At 41.0% G+C, this 12,929-nt stretch overlaps 1 long non-coding RNA gene across 1 annotated transcript; it reads left to right on the top strand.

Moving 5' to 3' along the window:
• The first annotated feature begins 7,787 nt into the window (after window positions 1–7,787).
• Window positions 7,788–9,774, top strand: LOC124269061. The gene is made up of 4 exons (XR_006896409.1): window positions 7,788–7,876; window positions 9,009–9,119; window positions 9,414–9,446; window positions 9,692–9,774. It is a non-coding gene; the product is annotated as an uncharacterized LOC124269061 (long non-coding RNA).
• The last annotated feature ends 3,155 nt before the right edge of the window (window positions 9,775–12,929 follow it).

Here is a 12,929-nt window from a genome sequence, read left to right on the forward strand (position 1 = left end):
TTTGTCAGAAAGTGGCCACAGTGCGGAGAGTTTCTGGACTTTTGTGAGTTCAGAATTAAATTGTGACGTGTTGTTTTCATATTGTTTCTTTTTTCCTCAGGCATATGTCATTTTTTTATGGAATCTTAAAATCCTGAGGGCTTCCTATGACAGTTCATTTGATTATGTCAGATATTGAGATAAACAGCTTCAGTAGGATTGGAAATTGATGTCATGATTTGACCGTGAGGCCATGGCAACCATTGACGTCACAGTATGTACATGTTATTGTTATACAGTTTCATTGTAGCGACCTTAAGGGAGCTATCGGTTCATGTAACCTCAAAGGTTTCTCCCGTAGATATATATATACTCAGCAGAAAAAGAAACGTCAGTACGAATTCAAAATTAGATAAGCACTGTAATCAAATCATTACAGAATTGGACATAATAAGCGGATCAAAAAATCTTTTGTGTACAATATCTTGACACATCAATGAATAACTCAAAACAATTTGAAGACATTACGTGAACGTTTGCAGTCCATTCAGACTCTTGACTTCAGTATCTAGTGTGACCACCATAAGCTGCAATATCTGCAGCACAGTGTCTATGCATGGAGTGCACCAATCGATTGATGAAGGCCATTGGCACCTGGAACCACACTCTGAGAAAGTCCTGGCGCAATAAATCGGCTGAGTTTTGCCTTGGTATGACATTATTCAGTCTCCTCTGAATTTCACACCAAAGATGTGCAATTGGGTTTAAATCAGGACTAAGGGCTGGACACTGCATAATGTTGACACCGTTGTGCTGTAAGAAGTCCCGTGTAGCTCTGGCAGTATGGGCTCGGGCGTTATCATGCTGGAAAATGTTGTTCCGGTGACGTGCGAAATGTGGTATGACGTGGGGTCTGAGGGCTTGGTCGATGTAGCGCACCGCTGTGATGCCGCCTCCCCTCCTGGACCAAGGTTCTGGAACACCAGAGGACCCACTCTCTGGTTCAGGCCTATTCCACCCCATACCGTGATGCTTGCACCTCCACATGAGTCTCTTTTACATAACACATTGGTCTGAGTAACGCTGGCCACGTCATCGCCATATTCTTGTTCTGCCATCTGCAGTTGATACGCAGAACCGACTCTCATCTGTGATAAGAACAGTTCTCCATTGCCTATATCGTCAGTGTTGGTGTTGTAGGGAAAGCTGTAGACATTCAAGCCGATGACGAGGGGTGAGGATAGGTCCACGGTAAGGTCTACGGCAATGGAGGTTCCCGCTCTTAAGACGTCGGCGTACTGTATCAGTACTGATTGGTCTTCCGTGTGTTCCCACTGTCTGGCGTGCTGTTTCGGATGCCTGCATGAAGGAATTCTGTACATGCTGTCACACAGCATGGCGGTCTTATCTTGTGGTCACCCTTGGTCTGTCAGTACGGGGGCGATCATGTGTGGTGTTGGTGGCCCGGAAACGTTGCTGCAGCCTGTAGATGGTCTGAACGTTGACCTGGAAGTGATTGGCAACGGCTTGTGCAGTGTGGCCAGCTTCCAGTCTTCCTAGCGCCTGGTTCCTCTGAGCTGTCGTGAGTCGGTTTACTTTTATATTTTATTTCTACACAAGAGGAAACTTGTGATAAGAGTGAATTTGTAACTCAACACAATTGTTTACTTTTTTCTTTTTATTCCACACAAGAGGAAACTTGTGAGAAGAGTGAATTTGTAACACTACACAATGGTTTACTTTTTTCTTTTTATTCTACACAAGAGGAAGCTTGTGATAAGTGTGAATTTGTGACACTACACAAAGGTTTACTTTTTTCTTTTTATTCTACACAAAAGGAAACTTGTGATATCAGTGAATTTGTAACACTGGTATAGTTTCAATTCAAACACTTCACAATGTTTTAATTACTTTTATGTTTTAATTCTACATATAAGAGTGACTTTGTAACTTTGAATTCGGTTTCAGTACAAACCCTACATAATGCATAAGTTTTATGTAGTATTTCTACATTAGAGGGAACTTGTGGCAAGAGTTACTTTGTAACACTAGTATTGGTTTGAATACAAACACTTTTCAATGCATGTCTTTATGTTTTATTTTTACAGAAGAGGATATAATATGTAAGAGTGACGTAGTCACACTGTAACAGTTTCAATTCAAACACTATGCAATGCTTAACTAATGTTTTATGTCTACACAAGAGGAAACTTGTAATGGTGCGACATTGTAACACTGGTATCGCTTTCAGTGCAAACTCTATAATGCATCACTTTCATGTTTAAATCCTACACCAGAGGACACTTGTAATGTAATGACGCTATATCAGTCAGTTCGTTACGACCTTGTTCGATATATTAGTATTTGGATTCTGACAACAGACTCCGATATCAGCAAAAATGTCTTATGATTACTGAAAGGATTTTTCCCTTGCATTCTTATTCACTTTGTAGCCAAAATTGTTGAAGCGAAATAAGCTGTATTGCTGTTGGGTGACATTGGACTATTTGAATGTAACGATTGAAAGTTTTCATGTCAAATGTTTGAGTCTCAATAAGGCATTATCTTCACCAAGGCCATGTCCCAGAAAGCGAACTAACTGTCATGCAATCGTCTCTCAAAAGCTTTAACAAAGGCCTTTCACAGTCGTAGAGCTTAGACCTGAGGGCTCAAGTTTATACGTCGACATGTTCTATGGATTGTTGAAGTTTCTAAATTCATAACGACAACGCAAAAAAATATACTGAGTGTTATATCTGCCGAAATAGGTTTCTATAAGACGTCGAACACAATATTAGAATACGTGTTTCTGGAGAAGAGAATACAGAATTCGGTGACAAATATACAGGCATTGACGTGAGTGGTTTTCATGGTGAAGGCATGCTTTGTGTTAGCTATGTTTATGTAACTCACAGGTTTTGTGTATCATTTTGTATGTTGCAATTGCTTGGAAAGGTTGCTAGAAAAGCCATAACTGCGTGATTATATTGACCTCATTCCAAACACGCTTCGGAGACTGAAGGGGATTCACCTGTTATGTTGTGAAACACCGCACCTTAATGTTCAAGTTGTATGACGGAGTTTTAAGAAAAGGATCACGAGAAAATAGTATTTACTTTTATAATTATAAAAATGTATTAGGTTCAGTTTTCCTTACAGAATCATAGTAAGACTTGTATTACTTATTGTGGATGACATCTGTACTGATCGACCAAATATATCTATATTTATTTTCAATTCAACCTATCCAAATTATTTGTTAGCAAGGGAAGGTAGTGGGATAATTAGTGTTTAGAGCGGCTTGTCACACCGAAGACAAGGGTTCTATTCCCTACAGGAGTACAAAATCTGATCGACCAATATATCTATATTTACTTTTATTTCAACCTATCCAACTTATTTGTAAGCAAGGGACGGTGGTGGGATAGCTTACTGGTTAGAGCGTTCGCTAGCCACATCGAAGACCCGGTTCTATTCCCTACAGAAGTAAAATATGTGAGACTATTTATGGAGCCCCCTCTCCGCGATATTCCTGGAGTATTGCTTAAGGTGGCGTTAACTTATACCAACTAACTCAATCACTCACTCACTCACTCACTCCAAGAACATTAGAATCACGCTCAATTACCTGTCTTTGTTACGAGGAAAGCCGGGGACAGGATTAATGCATGCAGACCTCTTTATAGCTAACATTGTCACACACTCGTCAATGAAACACAAAAGATATTTCGTGTTAAATTCAAATCTTAGTACACACTGAACTATATCCATTTATGGGAAGTAGTGCACATGTGGTGGCAAGTGGTCCTGTGCACAGAGCGCAGGTCACGAAGCAGTTGAAGTTAAGCAACGGCGAGCTCGGACAGTCCTTGAGAGTTTCTAGGACTTGCGTCCTGCCCCACAGCGAAGCACATGTGATACATGTGCTCTCACCTTAGGCAAATGAGTTTGTTCAAAATTGCCCCTGTTAACCAAACAGAAAATGGGAACCTGGTTGGATAAAGTCATGTTACTGTAACTCAGTCTCTTATTGTACTTTGGGGCGGTGGGGTAGCCTAGTGGTTAAAGCGTTGGCTCGTCACGCCGAAGACCCGGGTTCGATTCCCCACATGGGCACAATGTGTTAAGCCCATTTCTGGTGTCCCCCGCCGTGATATTGCTGGAATATTGCTAAAAGCGGCGTAAAACTAAACTTAGTCAGTCTTATTGTACTTAAACTTCAATACCTTAACCACAAAGCTATCCTTAATCAACGTTTTGCCATTATTGCATTGCTTATTTCTTATATCAAGTTTTTACCTCAACTCAAAGCTGTCGTCTAAAGAACAGATTCGATTCCTTTCATGAGTAACACAATGAAATATTGATTTGTTTCTTTGTTACCAATCTTGCCAATCCAAAATTGGAACGAAGGCCCTCTTGAACACAAGTAAGAAGCCGCGTTAGCAATTGCAGGAACCTGTTAATAACGGCATTATAGGGGGCTAAATAGTTTTCGTAAATTTTTGAGTGGTTCGAATATATTGTTTTTAACTGTACATTCAATAGAAAACATCAGTTTTGTAAACGTAATGTAGCATATTTAGAGTAAATGTTCTACAGGTGACGTTACAAGACAAATTAAATGGCTTAAGACGTGTACACCTCTACCAATAGCATATATGTGTTAACCATATCCCCACAGGCCACAGACGCCGACATGGGGGTCAATGCCCAGGTGAGGTATAGCATCAGCCGGACCTACCCCATGGGCCTCGATTCCCACTTCGTCGTGGGTAGCGTCACCGGTGTCCTCTCTGTGGCCGTTCCTCTCATGAACAGTGACACTAGCCAGGTTGCTGTGTTGGTGCGGGCTACGGACTCTGGCACACCTCCACTATTCTCTGATGTTAATGTTACAATTAGTCTCCTGGTGGGTAGTATATGTCATATCTGGACATATACATTCATATATATGTATAAATTAACTAAACTAAGATTATGTTTAGCGCCATTTCTTGAAGTGACAGGTCTTGGGTGTTTCAGTAGAGTTTCCCAGATTTTTTGCTTATCAAATTTGTTGTGGCAGATAGTGTAATTGAAATGGCTGGTACCACTAATAGAAGTAGAACGTACTGGCGTGTATTATACTAAGCAGCAAAAGAAACGTCAGTTTGGAATTTTCCTTCGCAGAAACGGATAACTGTAAACTCATTTAATGTTTTGATTGTATATGTTTGACAACATCTCCAACTTTACCTGAGCAAAGACATTCCTTCCCAAACTCAGAATGGAACCCAGGAAATGGTCTCAAAAACGCAACCTGATCTCGGAGATGGTACGGTGTTCTCCATGTTTTTCATGCAACTCATGCTGCACGTGCTGTTCACAAGGACCAGCCCTATAAAATGCACCCCCAAACCTGGTTGAAACATTCACATTACAACGTCAGCAGGATGCCGCGACTCACGACAGCTCAGAGGAACCAGGCGCTAGGAAGACTTGAAGCTGGCCACACTGCACAAGCCGTTGCCAATCACTTCCAGGTCAACGTTCGGACCATCTACAGGCTGCAGCAACGTTTCCGGGCCACCAACACCACAAATGATCGCCTCCGTACTGGCAGACCAAGGGTGACCACAAGACAAGACCGCCATGTTGTGCGACAGCATGTACAGAATCCCTTCATGCAGGCATCCGAAACAGCACGCCAGACAGTGGGAACACACGGAAGACCAATCAGTACTGATACAGTACGCCGATGTCTTAAAACGGGAACCTCCATTTCCGCAGACCTTACCGTGGACCTATCCTACCCCTCGTCATCGCCGTGAACGTCAACAGTTTGCCCTACAACACCAAAACTGACGGTACAGGCAATGGAGAACTGTTTTGTTCACAGATGGGAGTCGGTACTGCGTATCAACTGCAGATGGCTGAACAAGAATATGGCGACGACGTGGCCAGCGTTACTCAGATCAATGTGTTATGGAAAGAGACTCATGGGGAGGTGCAAGTATCATGGTATGGGTTGGAATAGGCCTGAACCAGAGAGTGGGTCCTGTGGTGTTCCAGAACCTTGGTCCAGGGAGAGGAGGCGGCATCACAGCGGTGCGCTACATCGACCAAACTCTCAGACCCCACGTCATACCACATTTCGCACGTCACCGGAACAACATTTTCCAGCATGATTACGCCCGGGCCCATACTGCCAGAGCTACACGGGACTTCCTACAGCATAACGGTGTCAACATTTATGCAGTGGCCAGCCCTAAGTCCTGATTTAAACCCAATTGAACATCTTTGGGATGAAATTCAGAGGAGACTGAATAATGTCATACCAAGGCCGAACACAGCCGCTTTATTGCGCCAGACCTTTCTCAGAGTGTAGTTTCAGGTGTCAATGGCCCCCATCAATCGATTGGTGCACTCCATGCATAGACGCCTGCTGCAGTTATTGCCACTCGTGGTGGTCACACTAGATACTGAAGTCAAGAGTCTGAATGGACTACAAACGTTCACGTAATGTCTTGGAATTGTGCTGAGTTATTCATTGATGTGTCAGGATATTGTACACAAAACATGTTTTTGATCCGCTTATGATGTCCATTTCCATAATGATTTGATCACAGTGCCTATCTAATTTTGAATTCGTACTGACGTTTTTTTGCTGCTGAATATATAACATGAGCTCCTCTTTGTATTGTTTATGTTTATTTCCAAAGGGTAAATGTAGGCCATCGGCCCATGGTAGATATATATCATTGGTCCACAGAGTTGCGATATTTATGTATTTATAGTACAAACAATTTCATCGTGTTTCAATATTCCAACATTAGTATTACACAAAAGGTTGTTAAACTTATGAATTGTTGGGTTTACAAAGTATTTAAGTGGTATAAACTGTTTTCTAAGATCAATGTAAGCGTTACATACAAGTAGAAAATGATATTCATTTTCGATATTACAGCTATTACAGAGTATACAAACCCAATTCTGTTCAGAAGTGGCTTTTAATCTAAATTCAAGTTCTGCCAGAAAAAGATACAGGGAAGTCTACACGTTGGGCTCCCCAGATATAGCCCAAACCTTAAGTTTTGAGCCTCTTCGTAAGCAAGGGCCAAACAATTAATTGTCTTATAAAGCAGACTGAATAGAGTAAATAGCACGCTTTGTAAAAAAATTGGCCGCCAGTATTATTCTCATGCGACACTGCTCCTGTAAATACATTCAACTGTTCTTTGTCTTAACATCGAGTCATACATGAATTCGAATATTATTCAGCTCAACTGCGCGCCCAATTTGCATGATTTTGTACCATGTTCCTTAATGTTTTCAGACACCAGGAAGCACGTGTGGAGATACAGGTAAATTTTTTCTTACTTCGCCTTCATCTCTCTCCCAGATGAGCGAATCACGCTGACTCAATGTGTCATGACATAATTCATCCACGCACAGTAAAGCGGTCAGTTGGCTGGTTGGTTAACGCCGTACTCAGCAATATTCCAGCTATATGGAGGTGATTTGTGAATAATCAAGTCCGGACCACACAATCCAATGATCAACACCATGAGCATCGATTTACGGAACTGGAATACGATGACATGTGTCAACCACGTCAGCGAGCCTGACCACCCGATCCCGTTTGTCACCTCTGACGACAAGCATGGGTTACTGAAGATCAATTCTAACCCGGATCTTAGCGGTTAGCAGTCATTAGGAAAATGAACAACTGGCATAAGATTCATTTCAATGAACTAAGTTACGTTTATTCCCGTAACTCAATGTCCTAGCCTGGTAACTTTTCTTGATTAAGCCTGTCCGCCTGTTGGGCCGATTCTACACTGTGAGGAGTCATCATCATCATGTTGCAGCAGGTGCGAGCAAGGATACTTCTGGGGCGCTGCTGCTTGTGAAGGTAGGTCCAGAATAGTCAATACAAGTCCAAGTGACCAAACCCTTTCCATATTAGAATTGATTTCCACCGTGTCGACTGCACGAGTCCGTATACATCATTGTGTTTTTTAATCCGTTTCAAACAAATTATACCAGGTGTTTGCGAAAAGGTGCGCGTGCCTGCCATAACTAGTCGCACCCATAAAAACACATGCAATGGCAGCCCCAAACACGGGAAAATGTGGTTCAAGTTAAATATTTTTCATTGAAACCTTAAATTCTAAAATTATAATTAGGCCTTTAATGACCAAATTATTTCAACTAACTACTAATCGATTTCACACTTGAACAAAGTATATTTTCTGCACAGGAAAGGCAAAATCTCCAAGTTTCAAATATTTTTATAATGTTAGCAAATGGGACCATTTGCTACCTTAGAACACAAAAATGCAAAGTTTAAATGGTTCTGAATAGCAAAACGGACTACTTCACATGCAAAGTGCCCTTCTATGCCTGAGAAACGAACCCTGTTTCCTTTTTTACATAACGGAAATCTTACATTGAAAGTCTTATTAGCTTATTGGTTGGTGTCTGTTCAAAGGACCTTTGCAAATGCAGACAAGCACGATGCTGTTTTGATCATCTTTGGGACAGTAGCTGTTCCACCTCGAATTGTTTGACGATTAGTGCTTGCGTCAGTGCACCACGTTGACGAGACACATGCTGTGGAGCCGTTTCACATTACGTTTGTGAAGGAGCAAATCTTCTATCCTTGCTGTCACCAATTGTTTAACGCCACAATGAACAATATTCCGGCAGTCTGTAAATAATCGACTCTGGACCAGGCAATCCAGGGATCAACAGCATGTACATCGACCCACGCAATTGGGATACGACAACATGTGTCAACCAAGTCAGCGAGTCTGGCCAGCCGATCCCGTTAGTCGCCTCTTACGACAGGCATGGGTTACTGAAGATCAATGCAAACCCGAATCTCCACGGGTCGCAAACATATTAGAGCGGTGTATTTAACGAACGAATTTCAAATCATATTTATTATGCCCATGTCATAAAGTTTCAGATACATTTTCATTCGATAGTGAAGACTCTCATGCTATCTTTTTTATGGCTGCCATGATGATATTCGCAAACAGCATTCCCTCCCCCACATGCTGGATGCCGTGACGTGATCTGCATGTCCCCCAGCAACGTCAGTTGTACCAGCTGTCATCCGGGCTTCTACCTCAAGGGCAGCACCTGTTTGGGTGAGATCATCGATCGTTAAAACTATATTAACTGATGCTTATCATAAACGAATTTTTAGGAATATCTTCAAAGGAGAGTTCAAACCCCTTAAATATAAATGAATTCATGTACGCAGGTTTGTAGAGTTATCGTCAGACAACTCATGGTTAGTCGACTGCAGAGAGAGGTATGGCACCAGTGATGATTATGTTGTTTTTGAAGATATCAATGCAGGATAATCAGCATATTCATGTACAGTGTCTATTCACTTCAGGCAGGTTCATCTCACTATTATAAGTGTTTGATTGTTTCAGAGGGCAGTGTAGCAGGCGATACAACTGACCCAGGTGAGCAAGTTCAGTAGAGTTAGTACTGGGGAATTACGATCCTACGTTAAGCCAGGCTCAGAGGTTACGGTTTCAGAGTTCAGATTGTCATCACCAATCACTCGCTAGTGGCTACAAGGCATCTATTCTTTGCGTTTTCCTTTCCTTTTTAAGCTTAGATCCGTATTTTAAACTCTAACTCTATTCCAAACAGAGATAAACTCACATACTTACTTACGCTTTGCTTTCGTAATTCATTATTGCAGAGGAAGCGTCAAACGTCATCTACATCGTAGTTGGAGCTGTAGGTGGTGCAGTTGCTGGCTGCTTCATTACCGCCGTCATCGTCATCGTGTGGATGAAAACCAAACCTAGAGGTGAGCAAAGGCACTACCTGTTTTACCTGTGACCAGTTAATTGTATTAATATACTACCCCATTAGTTCTACCTGTGTTTTTATGGGTTCATTAGTTCTACCTGTGACCAGAACTGTATTTATGGGTTCATAAGTTCTATCTGTGACCAGTTAACTGTATTAATATACTCTACTCCTATTGGTTCTACCTGTCAGCAGTTATTTGTATTGAACGGATTTTTCACCCGTTCATGGTAATATCAAACTCTCTGACAAGTTACACATAGTTGACGAAGCAGTATTATCATTTTCCATGCATTACGTATTGGCTATCTGGAAGTAAACTTACACAATATTAATGTGCACGTGTATGGCCAGTGTAATCTGTTAATATAACACTTACGTTTAAAGTCGTGCCCTAATGGTTAATAGCATGAGCAACAGCTGTGGCCGAGCCTGACAACCTGATCCATGTCAAGGTCGGGTGACACTCCAAAGCAGTATAGTGTTGGTATTTGTTATGACCAGAATCCCACAAGGCTTAGATCTAAAATATATTTCTGGTCTATTTGCAAAACAATAATATCACTTTTATTTCCAGAGGACAATGCTCACAACACAAACATGTATACATCGGCCTCCCATTACGAGGACATAGATAACCACTATAGTAAAGTAGAGATGCGGTACGTCAACACTAGGGCTATAACAGAGACTGGTACTCCGGATTATGTGAACGGGACTTAGAACAAAGAAGCTTCATTCCTCTCCAGCGCAACAGAGAACGTGGACGATGGAGGAAGAACACACAGATTACTGTAACATCACCCATGACAGTGCCTGTGCAAACTGAATAGGGAGATTTTAAGAAGTTTTTTGCGCCGTGCTCATGAATTATTTTCATATTTATGTAATATTCATGTTTATGTAACATTCAAAGTGTATTTGGTAACTGGCTATTTGTGCACGAACACCTGCCAATACTTATCCTTCAGTGTAACTATCTTCACCTGTGAACGGGACAAAATAACCTTTATACCACATATCAAGTTCACAACAATGAAGATTTATCAGCCTCAAGTGGATGCTCAACATCGTGATAACATTGACAAAACATTCTGGCGGAAGATACTAGTAGATGTGCAACAAACTATATTTAAAGTACGCACCTAATGAGATTTGTTTAGAAAAGAATAGTCTTGGAATACAGTCAAGATGTGAAAATGAATGAGGACCTTTTGTTACCCTTAATGTCCTGACATCTAACTTACCACTTATCAGCAGAGACTGACTTCACTTTAACCAGCACATGTTAACTCTGTCTTACAACAGGAGCGCATTCCGTTGGACTTCCACCACTACTGCCCTGAAGCAGGGTGTTCTGTTTGACTGAAACTTTATACAGCTGCTGCACACACTAAAATATGTAGCATAGTCGTTTAATACAGATTCGTTTGAAAGGTTGTGTTTCTTTTATGTTTTATTTGGTTGTTGTATAACGCCAAACTCAGCAATATGCAATCGATATGCAACAGTAATGACTGACATCATGAGTTCATGCAGAGATATCACTTGACTGGGATCAATAGATAAACCACGACACAGACCATCGTGACACCTTCGTTTACCATGACGTGTGAATAAAACCATCACTAGCCCTCTGCCACTGAACCTGATCGATCGTATTATTAACGCTATCAGACATTGCTTATTGATATACTCTCCAAAAAAGAAACGCATCATGAATATAGCAATTTCATGTAGCAATGAATTAAAACGTGATTCATTTTACAAAGGGTTTTGCTCTGTTTATGAGTCCTATGGTGTTTATGTTTTTAAACATCACAACAAAACGAACCATCCGTAAAATACCCGTATTTAACAGTGTTAATGCAAGATACACATGTTTCATTTTTCTGTGCACATTTCCCTCCTGCAGGTATTTTCACATAATTATCATTTGCATATTTCATGCATTATAAATGTCTTCCTAATGTGTACTGTCTCCATAGCACAGTGCAGCTCTTACTTCATCCTAGTATCAGCTATTACCTCCCTTGTTAGTAACCCAGCCAGCTAGGGTTCAATCCAAGCTTTCTAATAAAACTTTTGCAGATTTGTTATGTTTCATATCCCATAATACCACTTTCCTGTCATGTGACCATAAAAGCACATGTGGTACTGGGACCCCATGCTTGAGTGTGTTAGCAGCCTCCATAGCGTCAAGAGGTCTCCTCTGACTGTTAATATTAATGTAGCACACAGGAACACAAATGTAAGTCTTGCATCTTTATTGTTTCACAGTTACTATTCTATTTTGTATAAATATAATGTTTAATAGTCTTCTTTGAAGTTCATGGCCTCATAATGTTATTGTTACATGCAATATTTTCTGAAAGTGTTCAAATAATCTTCAAAGGTTTTCAAAGTTGTTAGATATGAATTTAGATGATATTTGTCAATGCATTGTATTTTATAGTCAAATTATATTACAAATTGATTCTGTTTATTCTAGTTTTCCAAACCTCATCCACTCATCCACTCATCCACTCATCACTCGACTATTTATCTTTTCATACTATGGCTAACGACCAACGTCTAACGTGTATCTTACATTTGTACGTGTCACCGTATATCAAAGCATAACGTACCATTGCAAGTATGATTCTGATGTTGCCTATACAATAGATAGAAACATTTACGTAGATGACTGTCTTGTGTCTGTTCAGGATGAAAAATCTGCTGTCACACTGATCTCACAGTTGCGATCGGCATGCGCTGAAGGGGGATTCAATCTCACAAAGTTTACCAGTAACAGTAAGCATGTCTTGTCTTCCCTTCCTCCAGAGCATTGTTCTAAAGACATTCAAGCCATAGATCTTAGCTGTGACGACATCCCCATGGAACGGGCTCTCGGTATGCAATGGCACATTCAGTCTGACTCATTCAAGTTCTCAGTTGACTTGCCAGAAAAGCCTGCTACACGACGAGGGATTTTGTCTACAATGTCTTCCCTTTATGACCCTCTTGGCCTAGTATCTCCAGTTCTACTTCCAGCCAAGAAAATACTGCAAGACCTGTGCAAGGACAAGTCTCTTGACTGGGATGATCATGTAGAAAAGAGCTTTTGTGATAGCTGGAATAGGTGG

Source organism: Haliotis rubra, unplaced genomic scaffold (genome assembly GCF_003918875.1).
Source record: "Haliotis rubra isolate DU_JTF1 unplaced genomic scaffold, ASM391887v1 Scf1415, whole genome shotgun sequence".
Taxonomy (NCBI): Eukaryota; Metazoa; Mollusca; class Gastropoda; order Lepetellida; family Haliotidae; genus Haliotis; species Haliotis rubra.